General features: G+C 41.5%; 1 protein-coding gene across 2 annotated transcripts in view; it reads left to right on the forward strand.

Annotated features, from left to right (window-relative positions):
- klhl5 (kelch-like family member 5) overlaps window positions 1–15,288 on the forward strand; it is a 72,020-nt gene that overhangs the window by 10,186 nt on the left and 46,546 nt on the right. Inside the window, exon 1 of one of the 2 annotated variants that reach the window (XM_082535993.1) lies at window positions 3,862–5,056. The exons of the other annotated variant lie outside the window; for it this stretch is intronic. The gene's annotated coding sequence lies outside the window, so the exon portion shown is untranslated. Of the gene's footprint in view, window positions 1–3,861; window positions 5,057–15,288 lie in introns of those variants that run through there. 2 annotated transcript variants of the gene reach the window in all.

Below are 15,288 nucleotides of genomic sequence, written 5' to 3' on the forward strand. Positions count from 1 at the left end.
TCAATATACCAGATGCATACAAAAAGCTCCCTGGTGCTGAAATATAAAGTACTGAGGACCAGTTATCCTGTGATGAACTGCGGTGTCAACGTGCTCTAAATGCATCCCCATCCCTCCTGTAATTATCCCACCTACCGCTGATTAATGCTTAGTCACACTATCCAACAAGAGCCCTGCCTGATGTTCCTCTCACCTTCTTCACTACCCACTCATTCTTATTCTAAGTCTGCTTTCATGCTGCAGTTTGGCAGTTTGAAATGCAGATGGTACCACCCACAGTTATAAGGGCTTATAATAGAATAATTAACAGTGTGTACAGACACATAAAAACAATCCAGTTCTCATCATTTTGTACTATTCTGACTCTTTGCCTGCACCACCTCTGCTGTAGAGTAACAACTCAAGCCTGCTTAAATTTCACAAATGTAATTTTATTTCATATTTCTTCACTCTTACTCTACCCACATCTTCACACAAGTGGCCACAACAGTGTTTGCAAATGAGCCGCTATATGGAGCTGGCTGAAGAAGATGCACCAGTGCAGTTAACTAGCTTGTTCAGCACATATCAGTGCTTAGTTTTAGTCCAGCAGCGTACCTGAGACAAACATTGTTCTGCAGGAGTTTGTTTTCTCTTGCACAACACTGGCCGTATGGATGGCTGGATGCATGCCATGATCCATTTTGCTTAAAAAACTACGATGCTACATTTATGTGCTTGAATAAAAATCTGCACCACGCTGTTGATACAGGTGTAATAATTCTGACAGCAGTATAAGTGCATCGTGCTTGCTTCTTCTTCTTCTTCTCTTTCCTTTTCTTTATTTATTTTCTTTAAGAACAGAAAAAGCAAAACACACATGCATCACTTTCAAACACCGCTCACTAAGTGAGAATTGGATCCAGAATTGATCAGGTGTCGACTGGCTGATTGAGCACTATTAGACTGATTGGCTTTAGATTAGGCTAACATTCAATTACCGAAGCCACCAAGACTTTACTCCATCAGCAACCGATGTGAGATACAGTACTCACCGATTACCTTTTATTTCTTCCATTTCACCTTTTGTCTGTTTCTCTCTTTCTCTCCTGTTGGTATCTCTGCTGTCTCACAGGTTTATGGATCAATGATTGGTAGGGGGGGGAAGGTGACCTTCCTCACAGTGACCAATTCGAGCACTTGCTGAATAGAGCACTGCCTATTCCAACAGCCAAAAATGCTTCTAAGGCACTATCTGTCTATTTCTTTCACACCATGAGCAGAAAGCGTACAGTAGCAGCCCTGTAAGTGTTCACGTGAAATGGTGTGCGCGTGTTTGTTAACTCTACGTGAGGATTGTTTGTCTCATTTGGGGGGAACAGATGTCCTTAATTATTTTCTTTGCAGCCACAAATTGATTTCTGTCTTCTCCTGAGCAAAATTGTAGTTGGGTTAAGGTTCACACTGAAGCTTGTATCCATTATAGTAAGAGCAGTAATCTGAGACCACCTCCCAGAGGAGACACTAGCACATTAGGGCCAACCTACTGTATGCAGCTCCTGCAGAGTTAAATCATTATAATATAATTATATGAAGTATATGCGCGAAATGCAGAGAGGCTAAAAGATCTGTGCAGGAGTAGGATTTAAATTCAAAAAGCTTTGATGAACTTTATAATGGATTTGAAATCTTACAGTGGGTCAGTGGAAATATTTGTTTGCTGTGAGTCACACAATATTTAGCTCCTGAATTTTTTTTTTACTTTTTTGAATGCATGTGTGGATCATTTTGTTGGAAGAGCTTGCATTTTATCCTTGAAGATGTCTTTTTTTTTAAAAACTGGACTGCCGTCTCAGTTTTCGTGACATTTTTCAATGGTGACCGTTTCAAAGCTTTCAGAGCATACATCACCTCAAATAATTCATCACAGCATGGAGGGATGTTTAATACGAAGCAGCCCCTGCTTGTCTGATTTCCTCATCGCACTCTCACTTGTTCTCACTCGTTCTCTCCCTTTCTCTCTCATTTCTATCCTTGCAATGGCCTGTGATTGGCTAGTGGCTGTGGAGGGCAGTAAATTATTAAGGCCTGCTCTTTATTTGGCCGTAAATGCACCCTGTCTTCCCTTTCCTCTCTCCCCGGTGCTTTCTGATTTCCTTTCTGTGCCCATTTAGGAAGCGAGTGAACAGGTAACAAAAGGGACCACAGCATGCAGGAGCAAAAGAAAGGCAAAATAACACCGAGACAAATGTGATGAACAGAAATGGGGGGAAAAATGTCAGCAGGGAAATTTTTTAAAAAGAGAGCTATGGAGCATGAGAAAAGGAAAGAGTGACAAAGGGACAGTTTTGATGGATTGCACAGCAAGCGCTTTCCAATCCTCCACACCTGCCACCTGACCTGCACTGATGTCTGACTGCATGAGAGCAAATACGCCCCCTCCTCATACCTCAGAATAGAGGCTATTTGCTGGTGAATCTGTGTGTTTGTGTGCGTGTGTTTTACAAAACTACCAAAGAGGGACCATTTAAGTGTTGTTGTCATTAAAGAGCTGTTAAACTGCCAAATGGGTGGAGAGGGCAGAAAGAAAGGAAGCAAGATAAGATGAGAGATGGTTAGAGACAGAGAAAGAGTGCATCAAGAAAAAATAGAGCTGTTTTCATTTCTATCAATTATTCAGGATGTGTATTATCTCCTGGTGTGTGCAGCTGCAAACTTTATGCCTAAGCACTTTTAAGAGCAGCAAACAGCCTGACACATGCCTGTATACACACACACACACACACGCACACGCACACACACACACACACGCGCGCGCGCGCACACACACACACACACACACACACAGAATAAGTGATTCAAATCAAATAAGGCAGTGACAGCAGGAAGAAAAGGTGACGGAATTTAAACTTGAAAGCGGATTAGGCATCACTTGTGGTATTTTGCCAGCAAACTAGTAATTTATGTCAATATGAGATTCATGCACTGAAAAGTTCTGACTCCAGAGCAGCAGTGGGGCGATTATTAGCGTACTTTCTTTATCTGCTGAGTCCTTCCGAATCTATCAGGCAACACCTACTTAGCATAACTGTACAGTGCTGATCCATAAAATCTAATTGTGCCATCTTTTTCTGTGCTAATGGCTGCTATCTTAAACTTTTCACCTTCTCTCCTCCCCATTCCTGAATGAAGGTGCTCTAACCAATTACTTCCTACCCAAAGTATATTATATTATATTATATCATATTTATTAGGTGTGATGTAAAACGTGTGGAAAATGATCCCATGACTCTGCTCTACGCCCTGGGGAGCATTTTAACTTCTTTTAGCTCATTGTTTTGGTTTCATAGCAAACATTTGCTGCATTTTAGGGATCTCATTACATCATTTCCACCAATGACTCTAAATCAGTGTGAATGTGTTTCCATGTCTATGGATATCAACAATAGGCAGCTGCATAGTAGCTTCCATCCATCCATTCATTTTTTAACCAGTTAATAAATTAAAGATCACTGGGTAAAGGTCAGCAGTGTCCCCCCCCCCCAAGAAAAAGACTTCAGTTTGTATTTTTAATTTAAAAAAGAAAGGTCTTGATAAAGAATAACAACTTTACAATGATATTAAAATTTCATCTAAATAATAATTGAAGTAATCAAATAAATAAATGTATCAGAAAAAGAAAATACGGCCTGAGGGTCAGAACCAGCCCTCTGGCCATCTCGGTCCAGTCCCAACTTCCTAAAAGGAAAACAAAACAGAATAAGGTAATATTAGTATTATTTTAATTGAGCTTGAGGTGAAAAATCGGAATAAGTCTATTGATACTTTAATGGAGGCTGCATGTGTGTAAACTAGAGATGGCACGATACCACTTTTTTATGTCCGATACCGATATCATAAATTTGGATATCTGCCGATACCGATATGAATCCGATAGTGTTTTTTAATCAACAAAACTGTTTTTTAAATATCTTGCTGCATTTTGTATAAGTTCATACTCAAGTTTAAAACAACAACTACACTAAAGCTATTCTGTTATACCTGTATGCAAAAAAAAATATTTCATAGTTCAGCAATACTGATCAATCTAATAAACTTAAACCTACACCATCCTCCCTATTCTGGTATTTTAAAGAGTACTTAGCATAAATATTAAGCAACCTAACTAATAGGGTTCCAACTCCCAGCAACAACAAAAAGAAATAAATAAAAAATAGGGAACCACCCCTCACGCTCCACCTCATGATGCTTAATCGACGTAATCAACCTTAATTTGATGCAGTGTGAAAAAAAAATGCACAGAAATCAATTCTTTTTCAAGAAATATTAAATAGATTCAACAGCTTTCTTCAACAAAATTGCAGACTGCACAGATGGTACCTTCCCAAAGGAAAAAGTACTATAGCTTACTAGGGTATATATATTAGACTTAATAGTTACTATATACAGTAATTGACTTCTATTCATTTTACATCAAATTAAAACTTTGGGTGTCAGATAATTATTTATTAAAAGCTCGACATTTTAAATGAGAATAAGAAAGAAAAGTATGTCTTTGTGCCCCTTTTCCCTGTTCATGCCCTATCGGCCCCCCTGGCTAAACTTTGCTAGATCCGCCCCTGCACAGTTACAGCCGTCAGCTGTAGAAAAAGATCCTCGAGTAGAAAGTAATATTAAATACATTCTAACAACAGCTGATCAAGCTTAAACGTGCTGCTGTTGTTCAGCCGCTGGTTTCCTCTTTCTGGTGCAAAGTGGGCCAAAAGCAAACTAGAGACACAGACTCGCGACAGAAAAGCCGATCAGCTGATCGTTAAGCAGTTTCATGATTGAAGTAGCAGCAAGAAGAGGCAGTCGCTCCATATATCGGTTGTTAAGCTTAACGCAGGAATGCTTTACAAACATTCAGAGATGGACTTACACACTTGCTTTACTTCTCTCGGGGATAACTTTGTCGGAGATGAAATGCCGGGTTGCTAGCGAAGCTCCAAATGCTATCCAGACCACCGACAGGTCCCGCATGCCACAGCCGCTCTATCACGTGATGCATACTGCTCCGACGTGCTAACGTTCTGAGGTGAGTTACGGCGCGTTGCAAGTTTTGTGAGGTGCTTTCGTGATATTTAATGGATCGGATTACATTTTTTATTTTTCTCCGATATCCGATCCAGTAATTTAGGTCAGTATCGGACCGATACGTAATATCGGATCGGTCCATCTCTAGTGTAAACAACTGTTTTCTCTGATGAACTACAATAACTTTACACTAATGAATATTGTTAGGTTTATGAAGAGTTTAAGTTGATTGTTTTATGCAACAGTACACTACAGTCTTTTCTTAAACAATAACAGATTCTTACTGGTTACTGTACTGTGCAAAATACTTGAGCTGCCCTTCATTCTTTATATTTTGTTAGGAAAATGGGATTTATTTAAACATCATTGTTTTTCTTACCATTCAACCTCTCTCTGGCCTGTCTTCCCAATGTGATGTTTTGTGCTATGTACGTGTGGTCAGAAGGGGTCCAATTTTCACTGCAGGCAACTGAACGTGTAACATGTAACGTGTATGTGTAACTACACATAACACGCAATGTGTACCAATAAAGGATTAATGGATCGATTGATTGATTGAACTCTCTTAGGCAGCTTTCTTGTGATTTCTTTAAGTAGTCTTCAGGAATAGTTCTCCAGGCTTCTTGAAGGACATTCAAAGCTCTTCTTTTGATGTTTTTTGTTCTTGTCTCTGTCAAGATGATCCCACGTGGTTTCAGGTCCGGGCTCTGGGGAGACCAGGAATGTTTAAACTGAATTGGCAGGGTGTTTGGGATCACTCTCATGCTGAAAAGGGAAGTTGTTGTCAATCAGCTGCTTGTCAAAAGTTTCAACAGTATTCCCAACACCACTGGCTGAAATGTAGCTACAAACTATGACAGAGCCTCCACCGTTTTTTACAAATGACTCTAGACACTCACTGGTGTGCCCCTCTCCTGACCTCCTCCACACATACTGACTATTTGAACTAAAAAAGTCCTGCTGCCACTGATTTTCAACCCAGTTTTTGTGTAATTCTGCTGTGATGTACTCGATAACTTGTACATTACTGAAAGACTGTGAAAATATTGTTTGAAGGACACAGTTTACACTCACTGCATTTTTGACTGATGGAGGGCACAGTGGGGTTTATTGGGGGAGGGTGTAATCTCATAGGGGCTCATAAACTTCTGTTTGTCCTGCAGCAGCAAAGTTTAACTTCAGGAACACACACGAATGCCACGTTGGGCCTTGACACATGAGTGGCTGCCTCTGCTCACAAAATACATGGTTGTGTGTTCGGTTTGATATAACAAGGATTTTGATTAGATTGAATGAGAGCCAGGAGCCATTGTTTTTCAGCCACAGCTGGTTCCATCCTCCTCCTGCTGCTGCTGCTCCTCTGGAGTTGTTAAACAGATGCACCACTCAACAAATGTGGTTAAATTTTGCAGTTTGCATTTCCCTCCCTGATTTTCTGCTCTCCATCCTCTCAGGCAATTAGGGGAACCAGATCTGGCAAGCCAGACCAAAGCCATTATGTTCTGTTTGTGTATAAATGTGCGTAGGAGTGTGTGTGTGCGGTGAGTGCATGTGTATACCTAGGTAATATGCTTTAAGGCAAAAGGGGAGAAACTCTTCCCACAGCAACAGGCATGGATCAAAGTAATTGGACAGTTTGGTTCACACTTGGGCAGTCTAAAGCCCTTGTGTGTGCGTGCGTGTGTGTGTGCGTGTGTGTGTGTGCGTGCGTGTGTGTGTGCGTGTGTGTGTGTGTGTGTGTGTGTGTGTGTGTGTGTGTGTGTGTGTGTGTGTGTGCATTCTCTACCTCCCAGATCTGGTAGGAAAATACAGTGTGCATCCTTTCAACTACACACACGCACACACACACACACACACACACACACACACACACACACACACACACACACACACACACAATCTTTTTCCTCTCTACACTGTGTTAATAAAGGATGTCAGTAAAAGTGTGTCAAAGTCTCGCTCAGTGCAGAGGGAGCAGGATGTAAGGTTCTGCTCCGATACAAGATCAGAAAGAGTGTGTATGTGTGTGTACGTGTGTGTGTGTGTGTGTGTGTGTGTGTGTGTGTGTGTGTGTCCCTCTGTCAGCGCAAGGCATAGATGTAATTGTGGGCCTTTTGGGTGTTTTGATCCATGCCTGCTGAGTTTCCATGTCTCAGATCACACAGGCATTTGCTCATTTTCTTGCTGCCTGTCTTTCTTTCTTTCTTTTACTCCCACTCATTACAATCTACTGTATCTGCACTCAGAAACCTGTATTAGTCACACATGAGACACACATAATTAATACTGGCCTTCTCAAACCATTATTCTGTCTCTTGAAGGTGGAGGCTGGCAAAGAAATTAGAGAACAAGCCTAATGGATGGGAAAGAAGTGAAGGAGGGTATCAGTAAACGGACAAGGGAGGATATTACAGAGAGAGATTACAGAGGAATAGAAATGAAAAGGAGGCATTAAAAGAAATCAACCATGGACTGAAGCAACACTGCTCATGAATTTTGTTGCATGTATTCTCTCCGATAACAGTAATGTGATTGGGGGGGGGGAAAAATCAAAAAAGAGAAAGTTGTGAAGGAAGGAGCAGCAAAGCGAGGCATCTGAATCTGATGGTGAGTTTCTTTCATTCTTTCATCCTTCCTGTTAGTTACGTGTCGGGAAACTGGGACAACAAAGTCCATCTGGAGCTCCGACACACTCCTGAATCCAGATAGAGAGCAACACACACACACACACACACGCACAGAGAAAAGTATCCTTGATGTGTGCGGTTGTGTTATTGACTGATGTGATAGGGGATAAGAGGGAAATTACCAGCTGAAGGTGGTCTGCGTTTTATTCAAATTAGATACACACATATGCGTTGTGCTTCCATGCTTGTGAGGGCTCTCTATGGCAGAATGTATTCCCCATCCCATTAACTAAAACTTTAAAGGGCAACTCCATCAATTTTGCACGATGATGTCTGTTTACAGATGTAAGAGTTATTGCTTCTGCTAAAAAGTTGGACGAAGACTGTTGATGCTTAGGAGGGAGCTGCATGAAAGCCAAATAAATTGCTTCCAGTGACTTCACTTGAGTCAGCACAGGCTGAGAAATAAATTATGGGGCTATGAAAGTAAACTTGCAATACTTTCCATAAGGCCTCAGTCGCACAGGACTAGAGACCAGTTGCCAATCTCTGTTCAGTATGGAAAAAGCTGTACTCCCATTGACCCACTAGCAGGTTGTCACGGTCACCAGTTTTTTGAGCGGAACAGACCGGCTTGCCTGAAAACGCTCGCTGACCGGAAAAGTGCAACTCAAACCAGAAACAGAGAATGTTTGCATGCAAAGTAAAAATTGTGACTTAACCTGAAACCAACAAGTTTCAAAAGGCAAAGCTTTTACTTTAAATTGAGAATTGAGTTGTCACTTTCAGATCTCAAAATAACGAGCTGAGCAACAAAATTAGAGGTTGTTTCGAAATGTTGGGGGTTATTCTCAGAAACATCCCATAAATTCAGCGGTCAATCTGTTTTTTGTCCATTAAAATCCTCCCATGATGAAAGAGGTCATGTGTCAAACTTCCTGTAAACTTCTGTCAAAAAATGCCACATTTACAACAAAAACAATATCACATGACTGTTCCACTCAGGAAGCAATCATTGGTGTTTGCATCAGTGTTTGCAAAGGTCGCTCTCTATACAACTGGAGTTTTCAACTAACACCATGTGATCAGCATTTCTGACTTTCCCCATGTGAGGGAAACCCCAGAGTCATGAGGAAACTAGATATAAAAGGTACAAAATCATGCCAGAAAATTCCAACGTTCTTATGGGGCCCATCTGTGTGGAGTTTGCATGTTCCCTGGGTGCTCTGGCTTAATCCCACAGTCCAAAGACATGCATGTTAGGTTAACAGGTTGATGCTAGTTGTGAGTGGCTGTCTGTCTCTCTGTGTCAGGCATGAGATAGATTGGCGACCTGCCCGGGCTGTACACAGTGATGGATGGGATAGGCTGTCCTTGAACTGGATAAGCAGTTAGGAAGATGAAATGGATGGATAATGTACAGTAAGATGCTACTCAACCTTTGAATTACAGTTTTTGAGTTGAATTAACAGACTTAGAGTACACACACACACACACTCACTCACATTCCAAAATCCTTCTGCCTTGTAAATCCTTTAGTCGGTGTGAAATTATTTTCTGTTCAATTATATTAAATGCTGTGCCTCCAGATGAATTTAATTGCAGTCTTCCTCTCTCTGTGTGTGTCTCTCTCTCTCTCTCACACACACACACACACTCCCTGCCTCATTCATGTGATGGGCGGGTGCTGCTAGTGTGGCAATGTGGAGAGGTAATTATTTGCTTGGCCGGTCTGAGCCTGCTTTGAGTCTCAAGGACGGACTCGCCTGCAGCTACAGTACCAAGCAACACAACAGACCAAAGCTGGCAGTGTTAATGCCTGTGTATGATGCAGTGGTCGTGACTTGAATGAAAGTACACTGTTTGGTTGTCATGTGTATGCATGCTGAATCTATAGGTGGCGTATAGCTCATCTTCAGAGCTTTATGCTCCGCGTATTTTGAAAACAAGTCTTAATGGGTGTATGCCTATATGGAACAATAGCTTTTGTAGTGACATCTCTGGAGGTTCACACCTCAGGGAATCAGCACCAGAGTCCCGCCATTACACACACACACACACACAGAGAGAGAGAGAGAGACACGAGCGAAGTATAATAGCAGGGATGCAACAACCTCAATTTCCTCAAGCTGGAAATTGAGGTTGGGAAGGAGATTGTGGAGAAAAGCAGAGAGTGTGGGTGGGAAGGAAAACAAAGGGGGTAAGTAGAGATTTTTCGAAACGGAGCCAACCGTAGGGAAGAAAAGAAGAAGTGGAAAGAGGAAGAGGGAATAAGTAAAGACAGAGATTGGAAGAGGCCCTTTGGAGGATGAACATCAGTCATGAGAGATGAGCTGATCATCACAGCAAGGCCAGACAGATAATGTTTCACTTTCTGGCCCTATAAAATCTTTTACGACAGCTTTCCCTCGATGCTGCTACCTATTTTTATTTGACTCTGTGTTTGTATTTATGTGACTTTGAGAGTGCGTACTTGAATATTTATGAAGTACATGTGCACGAATCAGATGGTGTGCTACAATTTGCATTTACCAGCTGTATGTTAGTGCATGTGTCACGTCTGCAGTGGCGGACGAAGATTGAAGAGAACGTGGACCCAAATGCAGATGGAGGTGGATATTAACAAAAATAGAGCCTTTATTTTGGGCTCCACAAAACACTACAAACAAAAGGCGATGGGAGGCTGTGATAAACTAACAAAAGCCTAAACTGGGGAACGCTAAACATAAAGACATGAGGTGCATAGAAACACAATACAGAAACTGGGAACCTGAGACCTGAAGAAACTTGGGACTTAGGAAACATGAGGGAGGTAAACAGACAACCCAACAACAGACAGTGGAAGACTGAGCACTAAATACACAGAAGGGTAATGAGGGGATGAGGACCAGGAGGGAAGCACAGCTGGGACTAATCGCACACACACAAGACTGAGAGGAAGCAAAACTGAACACTCTAACACCAGCTGAGGCACTATCAAAATAAAACGGGAAACATGAGACACAGACTGAGACGCGACCACTAAATTACAGAATATTAATAATTAAAACATTAACACTGTTTTGAACACCAGACCCAGTACCATGACAGTATGCATGCATGCGTGAATGCACATAAACAGGAAGCTTATCAAGGGAGGAGTGTGTGTGAAGGGACTTTCACGGTGTCATTTTCTTGGGTGTGGGTGTGTGTGTTTGTGTATGTTGTTGTAGAGCCATAAAGTTGCGCTAGAGAGTTGTGAGTGATAGCCTTGGACTACCACAGCCAGGAGACCAATAACAGTAGGCCGCTCAAGGAGGCTTCTGCCAAGTGACCAATGATTAGATCCAACTGATGGAGACCAGAGCCGAATGACCCGTCATTCCTCTGTTTCATTCCCCCTCTGAGCCCCATTCCCAGCCTCCCCCATTAACAGGAGTGCATTTCCACCGTGAGTAGCACAGAAATGCATTGGTTTGCTCTCTGACTCCTTAGTTGTTGGGGTTTTTTATAGTTGTGAGGAGGGCTCAGTGGGAGAGAGAAGGCCGGATTAGAAAGTTATCCAGATAACCCTTTAATACAGGGTCTCTTAAACTCAACAGCACATAAATGAAATGTGAAATCTATTCTCGGTTCCCAGAACACAAGCTGATGTAAATATATAACCACTCATGCCTGGGAGGAATCCACTCGCAAGAGGGAACACAGCCAAATTGATGCTGATGCAGAATTTATGTTCAGTTAGGAGTTACGAGAGTAAATCAATGTGCAAGATGGGTATGTAAATTATTAACTTAGCTGCCATTTTAACAACAAAAAACAGTAAGTCAAACACAGACTGTATGTGTACAGTCGAATGTAATCATTGAAACTCATTTAATTGAAAGTAATTCTAGGATGCTGTATCAAATATCAAATATATGTTGTAACTGTTCTTATTTTTGTTTGTTTGTTTCTAACATGTGTGGTCATTTCGAATTTAATGCCACCAAGACATTTCAAAGACATTTTATACCGACTCCTGTGTTGTTTCACCTCATCTTTTCTTAAGATGATCTGTAGCTTATTGGGAAGTGAGGAGACCGGTGTCTTGGCAAAGCCTTTTTCATTTCCTAATGCTCCGTACATCACCAGGAGGGGACAGGTCTGAAAAGTAGGACAACTGCTAGACTGCACCATATGCACGTGTGTATCATTTAGTATTAAAGTTGACTTCAGATATGAAGGTTCCTTAAGACACGTGCATTAATGCAACCTAATTGTATCACAGATGCTGGCTTTTGAGCTGTGTGGTAAAACAAGCCAGATGTTGCCCCTATGCTCATCATTTCCTCAGAGTATTGCAAGTTTAGTTCATTCAGACCAAAGGACAGTTTTCCATTTCTTCTTAGTCCATTTTAAGTGATTTTAGTAGAAGAAAAGGCATTTCTGGATCTTGTTCATGGTTTTTTTTCTTCTTTGTATACTTTGATCTTGAATCTGTGGATGGTGGAATGAAAAATGTTTTTTGGAAGTGTTCATGAGCCAACGAGGTGAATTAAAAACAGAAGTGTAACTGTTTTTAATGCAGTGCTGCTTGAAGGCCCTTTTTAACAGAATAAGTGGGCTTTAATCTAAAAAAAAATACCCCTGAGCATTCACACAATTACAAGGAGGCGAAACCATAGACGGTATAAGAGACGGACAGAGCCACTGTGACATCACTCACTGGTTAGTGAAGCTGAGTGTTATCACCATCTCGTTGTTTTGAAACCGGAAGAGACAAAAAAGGGGCCAGTGCTGAAATCTCTGACTCTTAATAACGACCACTTTACAAAATGAACTTGATATTTTATTCAGTATGACCTGAAACAAGCGACTCACCTGATCAGGAAATGTTTGCTGTGGGAGTCGTGGGTTTTTGTCTCACAAACCTTTGTGCAATCACAGGACTTCCATGTTGGTTTCACTTTTCAAAAAACACATCCATTTTCAGTTTCTATGGTCTAAACACAGCATAACTTAAAAAAAAATAAAAGATCACATTATTTACAACCCCACCAGTTAAATGACAGATTTGTATTGGAAATCTCAGGATTTGTGCTCATGCATACATAGATGTTATGTGATAAATTTCTCTCACTGTGGGGAAATTGCACAGACTCAGTGGTAATTGGAAAGTCACATGAAATCAAAGGAACTATTATTGTATTATACGTCTTTGCAGCCCTTCACTGCACCTGCCTTTATATGTGCTATGCCTTGTGGTCTCTCAGCCTGGAGAATGGTCTCCAGAAAGCAGAATACTGCCGATAGATTTAAATTAAGGTTGTTTAGCTCTTTTGCACATGTGAAATATGTGTTTTTATACTAAGTTGGACTCCCTTTTTTCTTCAAAACTGCTTTCATTCTTTGAGGTATACATTCAACAAGATGCTGCAAACATTCCTCAGAGATTTTGGTCTATATTAACATGATGGCATCACACATGCTGCACATTTGTTGTGAATTTTTCATTCTAACACATCGTAGAGGTGCTTTTTGGATGGTGGAGGCCATTTGAGCAGCGTGAATTAATTGCTATGTTCAAACAACCAGTTTCAGATGATTTAAGCTTTGTGACATGGGGCTATCAGACAATGGGCACATGAAGGGATGGTTCAACGGGTTCAACAAGTATCCTCAGATAGGCTGTGGTGTTTACACAATGCTCAGTTAGTATTGAAAAGTGTATCAAGATAATACCCCCCACACCATTACACATCCAGTAGCAGTCTAAGCCACAAAGCACCTGAACCTATCCAAATGTCAAGGCCCTTCAGACCAAGCCACATTTTTCCAATTTTCTATTGCCCAATGTTGTTGATCCCATCTGCATTTTAACCTAAGTTTCCTATTCTTAGCTGACAGGAGTGGCCTCCTGGTGTGGTCTTCTGCTGTTGTAATCCACCTGCTTCATGGTTCAACATGTTGTGCATTCACAAATGCTCTTCTGCATGCTTTGGCTGTAACCAGAGGTAATTTGAGTTATTTTTGCTTTCCTATCACCTCAAAGGAAGCTGATATTCTTTTCAGATCTCTGGCATTAACAAGGCATTTATTTGAATTGCTGCTCACTGGATACTTTCTCTTTTCCATTGGGGAGACGGTTGTGTGGGATCATCACAGTAAATAAGCAGTTTCAGAAATGCTCAGAGAAGCACATCTGCCATGTTAAAAGTCACTTAAAACACCTTTCCTCCCAATTCTGATGCTCAGTTTGAACTTCAGCAGGTGTTCTTGACCCTGTCCACATGCCTAAATGCACTGAGTTGCTGTCATGTGATTGGCTGATTAGATATTTGCATTGTAATCCGTTAAACAGGTGTAACTAATAAAGTGGCTGGTGAGTGCATGTATAAATAAGTCCAGTGTCTCTAACAAGTTAAAGTGTTTCCTTCTAAAGGAGTATGATGTGTCACTGTGAAATCGTTCTCGCTTCCTTGACTTTTTGTTACTTCTTTGCTTTAATAATGATGCTGCTGCTGGTTTCATGCTTCCTCAAAGCCTTGGTTTATGTGTGTGTGTTCTATGTTCCTGTGTCTGTGTGCGTTTGTATTGACTTTGTAGTATTGATCGGATAAAGCAGCAGGGTGGTCCTGCACTTACAGTAGTCATCAGCACATCCTGAAGCTGAAGAAAAGCCCTGTTTCTCAGAACCTGGCAAACAAAAGCGGTGAAAGTTAAATCGGCCGTATTAAACTGCTCCTCTCAGTCATTTATTTATGGAAAAAATGAATCTCTCCGACTGGCTGTTGCTCTGCAGGGCCAATCTATGAGTAACACATCTCCCATCTGTGTAATTCACAAACTGACCTCAGCTGTTTGACTTATTGATTTTTGCTAGAGTGGGACTCCTAAAGCATCCCTCCCCTCCTGTTGGTGGGACTCCATCCAGAACATAAGGTGTTCCGGCTCTCTGGCTCTGGCAAATCCTGTGGTCGTCCCGGGGTTACTGCGGGAAGGGAAGAAGGTTCTGCCTGGCTGGGCCGCCGGGTGCCCCGAGTGTGTCTGCATGAGATGGCTCCCACAGGGCCCACTCCCACAGATCATTATTGTCCATGAATAGCTGCTGCATTGCAGATGGAGAGAAAAGGGGGACGTGAAGGAAGGAGCGTAGTAATGGATGGATGATAGTAATGGCTTATAGAGAAGAAGAGTAAGCTCATGTGCATGGGCCAAAAACAAGAGACATGTCTGTCTAAGATTGTGCATGTGTGGTGAAATCTTATTCTCAAGGAAAACTCAGGCCTTCCCGCTGTGGTGATTTGAGGCAGTGCAGGCTATTTTCAGTATCTGCGTAAGAAACAAATCATCACATCAGTGTATTGCAGCCAGCTTCCAAAAAGTGTAAGATTGTTCAGAGGCAATAACATGGACGGCGACTCAGAGAAATAAGGGTGCAGAAAGGAGTGAGTGAACACCATTAGACAAGGTGAGTAAGAAGATGATGAAGAGGTTGTGTCCACCGCCTCATTACATTTTAGAGTCTCTGATTACCATGTAATGATTGCTGCAGCCTCACAAACCTTCGTGTTCACTGAAAGCTACAAAGACACCTGTTTGTCTCTTAGCAGCTCTGTAACGACTTATTACAAATTATCCTATG

The sequence above is a fragment of the Aulonocara stuartgranti genome, assembly GCF_965226115.1.
Source record: "Aulonocara stuartgranti genome assembly, chromosome: 6".
NCBI classification, from domain to species: domain Eukaryota; kingdom Metazoa; phylum Chordata; class Actinopteri; order Cichliformes; family Cichlidae; genus Aulonocara; species Aulonocara stuartgranti.